The following is a 16151-nucleotide window of genomic DNA, read 5'->3' on the forward strand; positions in this document are numbered from 1 at the left end:
CCCTAACCCTAAAACCCTAATCCTAACTCTAAAACCCGAACCCTAACCCTAAAACCCTAAACCCTTACTAGGAAATATTGATATAATTAAACAGAGAATAACACTCTTGACACCGGTAAAAATTATTGTTTATAAAAAGAGCACTAACTGTATTCAGCTGAATAGACGTCAGTGATTGGTTGAAATTACAGAAATACGACAACTTTAACATGAAATAACTTATTAAGAACTAATTTTTGTTAAGAAGGCTTAGAGAAAAAGATGTTTTATATGACACATTCTACCAGTATCCCAAGTTTGAAAGTGTTTCGTTAAGAAAACAAGTGTTGCCCTTCAAACCAAAAAGATCCAAAGGTCTCTCCCTCAGAGTAAGAGACAGATTGTATCATGCTTGTGTTGGAACAACAATACTATATTGTAATGAGACATGGACTCTGAATGCAGAGGACTTGTGGAGACTAATGACGAAATGATGTTAGTATGCTCTGTGGGATGTGCAATGTCAGTTGCATATACAACAAAGTGCAGATGTGTTAAGACAAAAATTGAGCATAAAAAGAATCAGAAATAGTGTGCGAGAGGGAAGTCTGTGCTGGTATGGTCACGCAATGTATATGTACGATGACAGCAGTATAAAGATATGCCAATCACTTAAAGTGGATGGAACTAATGAAATTTATTTTTTATGGAAACCCACGTTTTCAGCTATGGAGATTCTGATTCTGAAAAAAAATTGGCAAAAATTGCAACTTTAAAATTTCAATTCCCCCACCATGCCAAAACTGGCCTCGCCTGAGCTGGTGCCATGTAAAGAGCACTCAGTCCACTCTGCAGGTGGTTGGTGTTTGGAAGGGCATCCAGCTGTAAAAACCATGCCAAAACAGATACAGAAGCCTGGTTAGTCTCCTACCTGGTTGGCTCCTGTTAAACCATCCAGCCCATGCCAACATGGAAGGTGGACGCTAAACGATGATTATGATAATACACACACACACACACACACACACACACACATATTTGTGTGTATGTATGTATGTATGTGTGTGTGTGTATGTATGTATGTACTCAACCATACATACATACATACACACACAGAGTCTTAGGATCAATTCAGATGGCTGTGTGAAGTTGCTGGAGACTGTAATGAATCCCTGGCTAGAGAGGGTTGCTACTGGAAGGTCGTGTTTGGCAGCAGGATTCAGCTCCTTGTCATTCTTCTGAAAAGAGTCAGAAGTGGTTGTTGGATGCAATTTCGCTAACTTCACCAGCCCCAATTCCTGGCCTCCTAGTTCCCCTGAAGATAATCCCATGGATCACTATGTGTGGGGAGCAGTCAAGAAAAACACCAGCCACACTGTCTGAAAAACCAAGGCTGAGCTGGTGGCCAAGATCAAGGAGGTGTTCAAAAATCTTCCCAGGGATACAGTGAGGAATGCATTTGCTAGGTTCCAGAGCCATCTTGAGGTTGTGGTGGAAGCTGAGGGCTGCTACTTTCAGTAGACTGTTATCTCCCAGCTATAATCTAAGTAATATTTTTGATTTTTTAAAAATACTTTTATTTTGGGGTGGGATATTGAGTTACGTTTTCTTTTTATGCAAGGTATCAAATTTAGCCTGAATATCCTGTAAAGGACATGGCTATCTCTAATGCTGGTGTCACAAGAATGGCACCCAAAATCTGTACCTGTTGTTTTTACTGCACACACACACACACACAAACATCCTGGACCAGTGGTTCTCCACTAGGGTTTATATGGCCCTTGGAGATCCATATAAGATTTTATTGTTAAAATTTATCTGGAATAAATTGTTTACACATTTTTTAATACAACTCCTAATAATATTTCATAATAAAAATATTATAGGATTTTTTAAACATTGAATGGTTATGAGGGTACACACAAGTAAAATAGGAATCAAATGGGTCCATAGGTAAAAAAAATTGTTGTGAACCACTGTCCTACACTGTATCTTGTTAAAGTCCACTCAGCTAACTGCCCATATAGTCAGTCCCTAACACTCTCCAACCTCTTGTCCTAGACATATTGTCTCCTCTCTTTACCTTTCCTACCCTAGACATATTGTCTCCTCTCTTTACCTTTCCTTACCTTTCCTACCCTTTGCTCCTTGGAACTGGCTGCTTTATGTTCCTTCATCACTCATATTGTGCCCTCACCCCCAAGACTTCATGCAAATCACTCTGTGACAGAATGTCAATCCTCTGGAACAATTCTCTCCCTGCACATATTTTTCCTGCAGCTATTGTCTTGCAACAGTTGAAGAATAACATTAATGGCATCAGTCTTGTGGATCTTGGAATGTCTTTATCTGTCTCCCCCTCCAGATCAGTTCAGTAAAACACACAAACACACACATCAAGCATAAATACACCCAAACACACACATAGACAAACATACGAGCTAACACACACACAGAGGCATGCACACACGGATACACACATGCACAAATGCACAGACACACAAAGCACAATACAAACATATGTAGACACACATGCACATACATAAACATAGCACTAGTATCGTGGATAAGAACACTGAAACTGCATTAGAAAAATAGAGTTGTAAGGTCAAAGAGTAAGTGTATAATATTAAATAGGAGGAATATGGCTTTGGGAGACAATACTGAACAAGTTATTGTATAGAAAGGTTAATGGTACACAGTTGTTCAATGTATGGAGTTACTGATTATGATGCTGATGAATGGCTGTAGTAGCAGTGGTGGAGTTGGTAGAAGTGACAGCGGTGGTGAGACAACTATGAAATTATGAATTACTGTTGTTGCTGTGTAGCCTCACTCAGTTGCATTTCACCTGACCTTTGACATAGAGAAAGTATGTTGGTATGTGGGAGGAGAGGAAGGGAACTAAATAATTAAATCAGCATTTCTAGTCATGGCCACCCCATCATTATCATCATCATCATCATCGTTTAACATCCGCTTTCTATGCTAGCATGGGTTGGACGGTTTGCCTGAGAACTGGCAAGCCGGGAGGCTACACCAGACTCCAAACTGATTTGGCAAGGTTTCTACAACTGGATGCCCTTTCTAATGCCAACCACTCTGAGAGTGTAGTTGGTGCTTTTTACATTCCACTGGTACAGGAGCCAGGATGGTACTTTTTATGTTCCATCAACACGGATACCAGTCAGGCAGCATTGGCTTAGGCCATGCTTGAATGGTGCTTTGACTGTTAGATAAGGCAATCTGTGTGTAGTACATACAGAACCTTGCTTAGGGATTTGTGGCACAGGAAGGAAATGTGTGTTTATCGAGTGGCCTACCCCTATTTTATTTCATTATAGACTTTTCATTAATCCTGGGCAATGATAGTGGATTGTGTTGTATCAAGCATTTGTTTTAAAACATGTAATATCAATTGCTATCACTGAATACAGTTCAGAATATTCTATTTCTCCATGACTACGTCCTCACTAGGTTCAAGAAAAGCTAAAGAAGAGATAGGGAGAACTACTTACTAGATCACTGAACTAAGGCAGGGGCCAGCAAATAGGTTAATATTGACCCCTGGGGACTGTGGGGCTATCTATGTGGTTGTTAAACATCTGAAACAATTTTGAGCCTCAAAGTACTGAATTATTAGCAAATTGAACCTGGAAGAGCATGGTAATTTAAGGTAATTTAAAATATTGATGGAATAACTAATAATCACCAAACACATATTTCACATTAAATATTCTGACTATATATGACTGAATTTTTATTTTTCTTTATCAATTTCATGGAGTGTTTTCATTAAATTTATTTAGATATTTCATATTATGAAGCATTTATGACACAAAGAACAAAGAAATTATTGTTTTTAAATCAACAAAGTTTTTTTTATTTATTCTAATTTTTAATTTTATGTGAGAGGTCAATATGTCATCAATGATTCTATGGAGTGATTAGCAAAGCTGAGTTCAGAACTTCTCAGTGTTTATTTACTATACTATTAATTAAAGATATATTGTTTAAGTTGTATATTGTAAAGAGATGGGTGTCAAGGAAGGGCATTATCTTTGATAAAGGTCATACCATTTAATTTTTCAGGACACCTTGTCTGCCACTGGCTCTCACCAGGCACCCACCTTTCACCTCTGATTCCATGAATTATCTGTGTGTGATAGTGCACCAATTCCTGGGCAATGGCATTGGCAGGCTGACTGGATCAGGCTGAGAATAGTTGATGAGTTTTTTAAGAGCTTAGTCCCTATGCATGTGAAGATTGGGTTTTCAGTGGACAGAATAACAATATTCAGTTACATCTCTGTGGAACACATACCTTGAAATGCAGAGACATTTAGCTTACCCTGGTCATCCTGCTGTAATCCCGGTTTACTTGTGTCAGTCATCTTGGTCTGCCTTGCTACTGTTCTAAGAAGTCAGAAATGAGAAAGTGAGGCTGGTCATTCAACACAGTCATCCCTCACTAAAATCCAAGTTCAGCTCAAGTCAGGACACAAATTTCGGATCTATTTTAAAACGGGGGCGCCAGTATTTTCTTAACAAAACACTAACGAAACACTTTGAAACTTGGGACACTGGTAGAATGTATCATATAAAACATCTTTTACTCTTAGTCTTCTTAACAAAAAAAAGGAATTCGCAAGTTATTCCATGTTAAAGTTGTCGTATTTCTGTAATTTCAACCAATCACTGACGTCTATTCAGCTCAATAGAGTTACTGCTGGGCAGTCATAAAAATGTTATTCCCTGTGACATATTTCATCCGGTTTTATCGTAATTTATACGCATATATTGTTTATATAATAAATTACGCTGTGCGTATCTATGTGTGTAACAATTTTAGAGTTCGGATTCTAGAGTTAGGGTTAGGGTTAGGGTTACGGTTACGGTTACGGTTAACAGTCTAGTTAGGGTTAGGGTTAGGGTTAGGGGATTAATACGATATACACCGTTACAGCGCTAACTGTTTTCAACTGAATAGATGTCAGTGATTAGTAGAAATTATCGAAATAAGACAATTTTTTACATGAAATAAATTCGAATACAAAAATATTTTTCTGTTATATAACACAAAATAGATAAGTATACAAAGTTTGAAAGTCTTTCCGTACCAAAAACACTGCATAAAACAAATGAAAACTGGCGCCCCCGTTTTAAAATAGATCCCAAATTTCTCTCTACAAACAGCACCTCTCCCATTGTAGTGGTTGGGATACCACATATGCCTGCAATAATGAAAGAGTCCCATTCCTGTAGTTTCATCACACTGTAGGTGTGGTGTTGGAGGAAGAAGCCACAACTCTCCAGTCACCTGCACCATTGCATCCTCTTTTGTTGGTAATCTTGTTGTGAGAAGTATTGTTGGTGTATAAGAGGTGGAGTCTAGGTCACCTTCTAAAATATAAGGCAAATAAATTTACAAACAAAACTCATTAAATGGACTAGTTGGCCACCTAATTAAGATGTATAACCCTTGACTCCAAATTTACCCCCCATTCACTCGATCTGACAATCCAAATAAAGGCTTTGAGTATCTGATAAATGTTGTCTTTGAAAACCTGCAGCATTGCCTTGAGCAGTTTAACAAGAGTTTAGATCATATTGGTGATTAACTGTGACAAAAGGAATTCTGTAAGGGTCATGAGGTGTGAAGCATACAGACCCCTTCAGTAGTATATATACAAACAACCAAAGGTCTGATCAACACGCTTGATTTATGGGAGAGTAGAGGAGTTCAAATTGATGTCACTCACACAAAGTCACAAGAAAAATGGAAATTAAAAATTGTAGACCTTTCAGCCCATTTCACAGGTGTTGTCCCTATGAATTATGGGATGGTGAAATGTTAAAGTGACCCACTTAGTGTTAGGACTATTTAATTAGATTAAGACAACTAGAACCAATGACAGCAGATTATTGGATCAATTTACTTGTTTCACTCATGAAACTGAAGCCATACTGGAGCACTTCCTTGAAGAATTTAAGAGGAATGAACCAACACATACTTTTTATTCTAGTGTTCTTTTTTACCAAACTGTTATGTTACAGGGATGTAAACACACCAACACCAGGGGTCAAACAGTAGGGGGAGGGGGAGACAAACACAGACTCTAAGACAGACACTCACATGTGTGTGTGTGTGTGAGTGTGATACCGTCCTTTCAGTTTCCATCTACCAATTCCACTCAAAAGGCTTTGATTGGCCTGAGGCTATAGTAGAAGACACTTGTGCAAGGTGCCACGCAGTGGGACTGAACTGGAAACCATGTAGTTGGAAGCAAAATTCTTATCATAGATAAGAAGTTTGCTATGTATATCACTGATATACATAGGCAATATACTAAATGGCATTTAGGATATTGCCCATGTGTATCAGTATGAATGTAGCATGGCCAGATGTTAAAGAAGTTTGCTTCACACTCACAAGCCTCTGGATTCAATCCCACTGTATGGCATTTTGGGTAATGGTAACTCCCCTGGAATCAACCCATACCTTGTGAGTGAAACTAGGTTGATAGAAACTGTGAGGAAGCTTGTTAGATGGCTTGTACCTGTTATTCAAAGGTCCAAACACTGTGTCATGCTTATTCTGTCTGAGAATTATGTTAAGGGTCTATGTGTCAGCAGAATACTCAGAAGTCACTGACATGCTAATTAATTTTATGTAAATCAATTTATGCTAGCTGTTACCCATTGCTATGCTGCCAGGTAACAGCCTAGTCAAGATGAAATAGATCTTTCAGCTGCAGCCTACTACAATGATCACATTGATTTGCTCAATAACAACCTTTTTTTCTTATTGCAACAAATTTTAATTCTATCTTTCATACACCCTCTCTCTCTCTCTCTCTCTCTCTCTCTCTCTCTCTCTCTCTCTCTCTCTCTCTCTCTCTCTCTCTGTATTTCTCTCTCATCAACAACCTGTCATTTTGTGAAAGCCTTTTTTTAAAGTCTGTGTTGTATTGTCTATATGTTGAAAGACATACAGAAATATATATATACACACACACACACACACATAACAGAAGTACACACACACACACACACAAACAACCAAAGAGATAACTATATGTATTATACGTATACATATAGTTATTTTTTAAGTCTGTGTTGCGTTGTGTTGATAGACTTTCGGTTTTAATCAAAACTTGTTTTTGCATCTCCTTCAGATTTGAAATTTTTCTTTGCAAAATGTTGTCTAATGCCTGGAAAACATGATAGTCAGTTGATGCAAGGTCTGGTGAATATACTGGATGACAGGGTACTTCCAAGTTCACTTCCTGTTAGTTGAGTAGTGTTCTTTGTGCAACATGTGGTAGAATATTGTCTTGAAAGAGTATTGGCATGTCTCTATTGACCAATTTCAGTTGTTTAATTGCAAGTTCACTCATTTCATCCTCAATTACAGCAGATGTATACATCAGTATACATCCGCTGTAATTGACTTACAAGGTCTCATGAAGCTGACAGACACCATTAGCTTTTTTTGGTGAATATTCTTTTTTGGATTGTGTTTTGGCACATCGTCTCTATCCACCATGCAGAATGCTGTTATTGTTGAAAAGAACCCATTTTTCATCACATGTAACAATACGATGCATAAATGGTTCACTTTTATGCTGTGGCAGCAAACAACAGCAAGTTTCAAGATGATGTGCCATTTGATGCTCATTCAATTCATGTGGTACCCACTTGTCCAGCTTCTTTAACTTGCCGATTTGTTTCAGATGGTCTAATACAGTTGAAATCGAAACATCAAACCTTGCTGCTAACTTTCAACATGTGGTTTGAGATGTATCCACTTCCATTACATTTTCCAGCTCATCATTATCCACCTTGGTCTCAGGTCTACCATGGGGCTGATTTTCAAGAGTAAATTCACCAGACTGGAATCTCTCAAACCATCTATGTACAGTGTGCTCATTTGCCACATCCTCATCAACACCTCATTGATGTTTCGAGCTGTCTCATCTTTATAAACAACACAAATTTTTTTATCTATCCATGGGTTCACAAAAATTGATTTACAAGAGAAAACTCACAATATAATCAGACACCATGAATTGCATTTAAAAAAGTGATGATGTGACTCTTTAATGTGGTAAAAAGAAAAAGAATTTTCAGGGTAAAACATTAGAGTTAAGGACTGTGAAACTTGGTGCATAAGAAAATCGGATATTTCATTCTTAATGACTTGATATATGTGTGTGTTTGTGTGTGTGTATGCATACATCATCATCATCATCATCATCATCATCGTTTAACGTCCGCTTTCCATGCTAGCATGGGTTGGACGACTTGACTGAGGACTGGTGAAACCGGATGGCAACACCAGGCTCCAATCTAAATTTGGCAGAGTTTCTACAGCTGGATATCTATCTAATATTTATATATATATATATATATATATATATATATGATGTGCGTGTGTACATACATACATACATACATACATATATATATATATATATATATATATATATATATATTTATTTATTTATTTATTTATATATATACAGATATACTCTTACCACACACAAACATTGTTATGCATTTGATAGCCCCCCCCCCTGCCTATATCAGAATGTTAATAAGGAGGTGGAGTAAGTATGATGGTGTGGCTGCTGCTACTGATGGTGGTGGTGGTGATGGTGGTACATACATGTGTACTTGCTCCTTTTAACTAATATGCAAGTGTAATGGTGGTGGCTGATAGACATGCTCACTTCAATCTGTAGATAATCGTGTGTGTGTGTGTGCGCGCGAGTGCGCACACACACACACACACACACACACTTTTTTTAGTGAAATGTTTCATTAAATGACCTTGATGTAGTTTGTGATCTTTTAGGTTACTATGTTCTGACATAGGCTGATGACTTACTAGTTTTATTAGATTTTTTCTTTCTCGCTTTTTCTCCTTCTCACTCGCCTCCGCGTACAGAGAAAAATTTAACACATTTAACTTATATTTGATTCCAACTGTATACTAATTTGATGGGGGTGGGTAGGAAAGGAGTTTTCTTTTTATAATTTAGATTACACCAATTCTGATGATAGCTCAAAATATCAAAAGCCAAACTGGGTGGTTATCTTGCCAAATTATGCTCACAAATCTAGCATATATATCCATGTGTGCGTTTTAAATAATACACGCATGCATACATGCATACACACTCAATCATAGACAGATTGCACTCCATACAACATAGAACAAGTGTCCCTTTACAAGTTTGTTCACCCTATCAAAAATACCTCTCAAATCATGCTCTACTCTCTCAAAAAAGTATGGTAGGATACATTAGATAATATACTCTTAGACTCATTATCTGAAAAAGGATGAAGTGTTCATGGCTGGAATGTCATTGATGATAGGTCTGCCTGATCAGAACTGACCTGGGACTAAACAACACACATATACACACCCTCAAGATAATGAAAAACAAGAACACTCTGAGGGTACAAACCTCTGCCAAGGCAACATCAACATCCTCTCAACGATTAGCCAGAGATGATTTTTAAAATGAGAATATTTGATATAAACTTGACTGATCTCACAGGAAAATAATCCAGGATCCTTGTCCAGTACCTAATCGATCCCAATGGTCATGGAATGTGAAGGTGGGTGTGTAGGACGTCTTTGTTTGAGGCAGAACTAGAAATGCGATTGTCAAGTAGGTAAGAGGTTTGAAACAGGAGCGATATATTCAAAATTGGTAAAACTAAAAATTGTCGAGGATAAATTAAATTTATTACTGTTACTGAATATGTTAGTGTTATTTAATTTCTGAATGGTTTTGCTGCCGTTTGTTTATGTAGTTTGATTTCTTTATCCATCAGTTTCTACTAAGATAGAGATGCGAGTAAAATTAATAATAGAGAAACAAAAATAAAACTTTGGATACAGCAACACCGACATAATTTATGTGGAGACATGAGCGTGCTTTCAAGGGAGATAATCAGAGAAAGACTTGAAAGTCAATGTAAGATTGTAATACTTCATGTGAAGTAAAGTAAATATAAGTAAATAATCCAGAATCCTTGTCCAGTACCAGATCGATCCCAAAATCTACTCAGTTCACGACAGTCACAATCCTGCGGTTCTTGAGATATCTTGTCCACGGACAAACAAACACAACTGAATACAATACCTCCGCCTTTGCTAAGGCGGAGGTAATAATGATTTCTTTTCTTGTGCATGGGGGCTCAAGTTGTTGCAGACAGTATAAAGGCAAAACAACAAACAAGAAACAATAAGGGATCTACATGGAGTAAGATGGATCAACAAAAAGATAAAAAATAAAAACGCCTTAATAAATAGATAATACAAAATAAAAATACAAAACAAACAAATCTCCTGATCATATCTGCTACACTTCTTTCACTTGACTTGGGACAGAGAAGAAAAGTAATGAAAAGTTGACTTGATTCACAGCCAAATCTATCCCACACAATATAACAGTTATTCCATATAAATCTGCAAATCAGCAATGCCTGGACACTGAATAAGTTCATTCCTGGTGGATTCAGTTATTGGTAGCTCCAGCATAACCATGCTTGTAGGGCTTATTTTGAACAAATAGTAAAGTATCATCAGGCATAGTATCCTGGGGCCTTCTTCGTGTGGCTGTTGGTCATAGATAGACCTCTTGGAAAACAGAATCTGTTTCCTTCCCCACTAAATAGCATTGTAAACTTAGCAGATATTTTTTGAGAAAATGTGTGATAGTCAGGTAATAAGACACTACTGAAGAAATGTAGATGTTTGTCATTTCTACCTGGTCTTTTTGAGACAGCTTCCTCTCAGGCCATTTCTGAATGAAACTCGCCACCCTGCTCATGACTGCTTCCCAGTTTTATCCATGTGGAGGTCTAGTCTGCATCAGGCCCCAAACACTTTAGACTCTTAGTCAAGCAGTAGATGCCACTGTACCTCATCCACTTGCCTTCCGTAGTTATAAGCCCGCTGAATTGTTCCAGTTAATGTGAGTTCCCCTTAATCTCCTGATACTTCTCTTAAAACATGGATAGAATGATTAATGGCCTGAATGGTTCTTATTACAGAGTAAGCAACAACAACAATAATACAATATGAGTAACCAAGTGAAAGCTGTAAAATGAAGAAAGACTTAATAGGATACATGCTCCCGTGGTTTTATGGGTTTTTCCAGGTGTAACCTTTCCTTTTTCGAAGCGCCTCCCCCTTTGGGAGTTCTATTTATTTATTTGTATATTTATTTATCTATTTATTTGTTATATCTTTCTCCGTTTTCTTCCTCTGTTTAGACGAACTTTCCTACCTTTTCGGACAAAACCTTTTGTAACCTTCGTCCTGTCTTTGTCCTTACATGTTTTTAATTGATATTAGCCCTTGTGGCCAATAAAACGAATTAATTATTATTATTATTATTATTATTATTTTCATATATGGTGGCAAGCTTCACGAAATGCTTAGCGGTATTTCACCCATCACTACATTCTGAGTTAAAATTCTGCTGAGGCCATTCATCCTTTCAGGGTTGATAAATTAAGTACCAGTGAAAAACTGGGTTTGATGGAATCAACTTGTCTCCTCCCCCAAAATGTCAAGCCTTGTGCCTTTAATAGAAGGGACTATTATTATTATTATTATTATAGAATGTGGCGAGCTAGCAGAATTGTTAGCATGCCAGGCAAAACGCTTAGCAGCATTTTGTCTGTCCTTACGTTCTGAGTTCAAATTCCATCTAGGTCAACTTTGCCTTTTATCCTTTTGGGGTTAATGAAAAAAGTACCAGTTATGCACTGGGGTCGATGTAATCAATTAGCCCCTTCCCCCAAATTTTCAGGCCTTGTGTCCATACTAGAAAGGATTACTATCATTACAGAATAACAATATAGTGAAAGTGAGTATAACAGTGCATGTATATTTTAAATGGTTACAGTGACTCTACCCTGATGTAATTGTTTTAGTATCAACACTTGATCCCAGATGACACCAGTTTCTAAACAAGTAAAATTCAAGAACACACATCACACATTCACAAGTATTTTATGTGTTAGTCAGCGAAAGAAGAGCAGTAACTGAACTTTCTTGCTGGGTCTCTGACATGAAGAGAGAGGTAAGAATGATGTATGAAACTATGATTAATTGGTTGCTGTAGTAGGGAACAGCAATGACAATATCAAATTTTTCTTAAACTGGAGTTATAATTAGAATGTTTGAAAAAGAGAAGACACTGCTAAAGGGACACAAGTGATGCACTAGGTCTAATTGTAGACAGTACCTTGGAAGTATTTGGATAAAATCTTACTTCCATGAAGCTATTCCATTAATGCTGTATTAATAAGTCATCATCTCAGGAAGTCAAATGGTTTTGTGCCAAAAAAGAAACAACTGATTTAGTTTTTACTTCATCAACTTTAAAGAAAAGGTCAGAGAGCAAAGCTTTTATCTCTTCATTACTTTCATTGGTCTTATCAAAGCATTCAACAGTGTTAAATGTGATGGTTTGTGGAAAGTACACTCCAAGATTGGCTGTCCTCCTGATTTTGTGGAAATCATCACATCCTTTCACAATGGAATGTAAAGAACTGTTGCTGAAAATAGAATCATGGTTACACCTTTTATTGTGACAAATGTGTCAAGAAAGGCTGTGTTCTTACCCCATCATTATTGAGTACCTACTTCTTGATTATGCCTAATTCAGCCTTCAAAGAATCTCCAATTGGCTGCATGATTCAGTTTCCAATTGATGGCAACATTCTCAGTCTTCAACAACTTCATGTTAAAACAAAGATATCAGAAGTGTTTGTGCATGTGCTGCTGCTCTTTGCAGATGATTATTCCTTGTTGCTCATGCTTTTGATATTCAAAGAATTGCAGATTATTTTTGGCTGCTGCAAAGAACTTTGATCTCACTGTCAGCATGAAGATTGAAATCATGCTCCAACCCTTACCTAGGCTTGGATCCTTTCTGAATAAACCAGTAATCCTTATTAGTGGAAAGGTGGTAAAAGTGGTGAAGAATTTTACCTATTTGGGCAGTACAACAATGTCCAATAAACTGACTAAGAATCTCACTGTTTATTCCACAATTGGCCAAACAAGTACTGCTTTGACAAATCTGTTTTGGTATGATCCAGATATTTCACTGTATATGAAGATTCAGACATATAAACAGTGGTAGTCACAACACTCTTGTTTGGTAAATCCCCTGTATTACATGCAGATAAAACAATTAGACAGTTTCCTCTTTATTGTATTCATAAAATATCTAAAATCAAGCAGGAGGATATGATATCCAATACAGAAGTCCTATCATGCTGAAAAGTCACTGGTATGCAGCCATTATTAATAAGATATCAACTTCACTAAGGTGGTCATTTGACCTGGATTCAAAATGATCGCATTCCCAAAGAAGTTTTTTATGACCAGCCTGCTAGAGTTAAGCATTTTGTATGCACACTACAGGAACAGTGTACAGATTCCCTGAGACAAAATCCAAAGATGTGTCATACAAATGAAACTGTGATTCAAAGGTTGATTGTGATGGTTCGAGAAATCAAAGCATAAAGAAGTCACTGCATAACTCTTGAATCAAGTTGTGTTGAAGACCTTGTATAGAAAAGAAGGACTGAAGAATGCATAAACAGACTCAAACTGAATATATTCCTTTGTTTCATGCTCTTTCTTGATGAGGCTGGAATCATCGCAGGTTAGTGGTCCCAGAGATGTCATCATGTGTAGACCAGGTCCACCAATGTGGTCCATCACTGGTGGTCCCGTGTCAGTCCCTCTTGGTTTAGCCTCGTTGTGGTGAGGAGGCTTGTGTGTCCCATAGATCCAAGGGAGCACTACAGTCTAGAGCTTTGCTCCTGGTATGGCTACCCTAGGCAGGTCATTCTCCCAAGGAGATTCCAGACTAATGGTGACCCATGGCATGTTGGCTCATTGCTAAGATGACATCCTCCTCATCCAACCATTCTGTGGAGGCCCAATACCCTCCCAGAAGAACCCTCAACATGTTACAACACTGACTAGAAGAATATATTCCCCTATAATTTATTTATCTGTTTTTGTTTTTAGCCACCCTGTTATCTGTACTACAATTTCTAGTCTTGACAATAACTCTGGCTACAAGAATAAAGATCAACTTGGGAATTGAACCATGTGTCATCAGTTTACCACACAATAAAAATATGCAATTACCTATCTCTGCCTACCAAACAATTATCTCAGTATATATACAACTTTGTAACATAGCTATGCTCACCTAGGTACATTTCTGTTTATGCCCATTCTAGAAAAATGCCTAATCATAATTTGATCCATAAATGATAATACCTAACATTTCAGGAATATTTACTAAATTATATCTGGAGCTTTTATGCATTTATAAATAATACTTTGAAATAATGTGTGTGTGTATGCACACGCACGCACGCACACACGCACACACAAGCAAAATATATACATGTGCATAAAAAGAACCAGAAACAAGTCCTACCTTAATTTTGTCTTGCTGAAATTTGAAAAGACTTGTAAACTAATACAGTAAGCAATAACTTGATATTTTTAAGAGGTCATGCAATCAAAAGTGTGTGTGTGCGTGTTGTGAGAGAGAGAGATTGCTCACAATAAATTTGACTACTCTCAGTATTTAGTCACCTTCATCAGTTAATGTTCCATTGTTTTTCTTAAACTACCTTTAAAATGATAACAATTTAACACACACACACACACTGAGTCTATAGTGGAGGACAATTGCCTAATGTACTATGCAGTGGAACTGAATCTGAAACCATGTAATTAAGAAGCAATCTCCTCAACCACACAGCTATGCTTGTGCCTATATATAGATATAGGCACAGGCAAATATAGATATGTGTGCGTATGAGTGGACACACAAATAAAAGGGCACTTGACTCATTTATTGGGAGTTGCATGTATTATTCAAAATAGTTGATTTAGATTCCATGCTACTTCAAGTTTTGAAGCTCCTAACAGAGCCTGAAGAGATAGGCTCAGTTAGGGGCTTTGTTAGGGGCTTCAAAATTTGAAGTAGCTTGGAATTTGAATCATACTGTTTTGGATAGTATATTATATGTATATATATAGATATATATATATATATATATATATGTTTACATCCCTGTAACTTAGCAAATTGGCAAAAGAGAATGATAAAACATGTGCCACTCTTTAAAAAACAAGATAACTCGCATTAATTTGTTTGACTAAAATCCTTCGAGGCAGTACCCCTGCATGGTTGCAATCCAATGACTGAAACAAGTAAATGATAAAAGATAAAAACTGCATATATATATATATATATATATATATATATATATATATATATATATCATAATTATCATCATCATCATTACCTTTTAATGTCTTTTCTCCATGCTGTCATAAGTTGGATGGTTTGTTAAGGGCTGGCCAGCTGGAGGGCTGCTCAGGCTCCATTTGTCTGTTTTGGTATGATTTCTATGGTTGGATGCCCTTCTGAACACCAACCACTTTACAAAGTATACTGGGTGCTTTTATGTGGCACTGGCATGGGCGCTTCTATGTGGCACAAGTGCAGGTGCTTTTACATAATACCAGCACAGGTATTTTTATGTGGCAGGAGCCCACAAAACTAGGATCTCTTGTATAAGAGGGAGATGTAGAAGATGTGCCTGAATGCATGGACAGCCACAATTTTACTTCTCAAGCACTACAAACTGTCAGAGGCCTCTGTTCCTTCTCATCTCCTTGATAGATTGCTAGCCACTAAACCTTTCTGTTTTCTCTCTCTCTTTATTTCTGTGTTCCTTTCTGTTGAAGAGCATAGGCTCGAAACATAAAAGACTTTCTCACTTCCCGAGTGTTACACTAATACATCTGTTCATTGTTTACACACCCGTCTTCATATTCAGAACATTTTCCCATTATGCACCATTTTGGGTATTTATACTCCCAAACCCTAAATATCTCAATAACTGGTGCCCCGATTTATGCAGAACTTGTTGCATTCTGTTTGTATTAAGATTTCTGGGTAAAGTTAATTCATAGTATTTTCCCATTGTGCTCCAGTTTGGCTGGGTAACATTTGCAAGCAAGATTCAAACTGACTTTTAATGTATTATATATATACATATATATATATATATATATATATATATATATATATATA

General features: G+C 37.1%; 1 protein-coding gene across 2 annotated transcripts in view; it reads left to right on the top strand.

Moving 5' to 3' along the window:
• The window catches only part of LOC106872432 (uncharacterized), a 124647-nt gene that overhangs the window by 59206 nt on the left and 49290 nt on the right, over positions 1-16151 (top strand). The gene's annotated exons all lie outside the window — the stretch shown is intronic.

This window comes from Octopus bimaculoides, chromosome 8 (assembly GCF_001194135.2).
Source record: "Octopus bimaculoides isolate UCB-OBI-ISO-001 chromosome 8, ASM119413v2, whole genome shotgun sequence".
In the NCBI taxonomy this organism is placed as follows: Eukaryota; Metazoa; Mollusca; class Cephalopoda; order Octopoda; family Octopodidae; genus Octopus; species Octopus bimaculoides.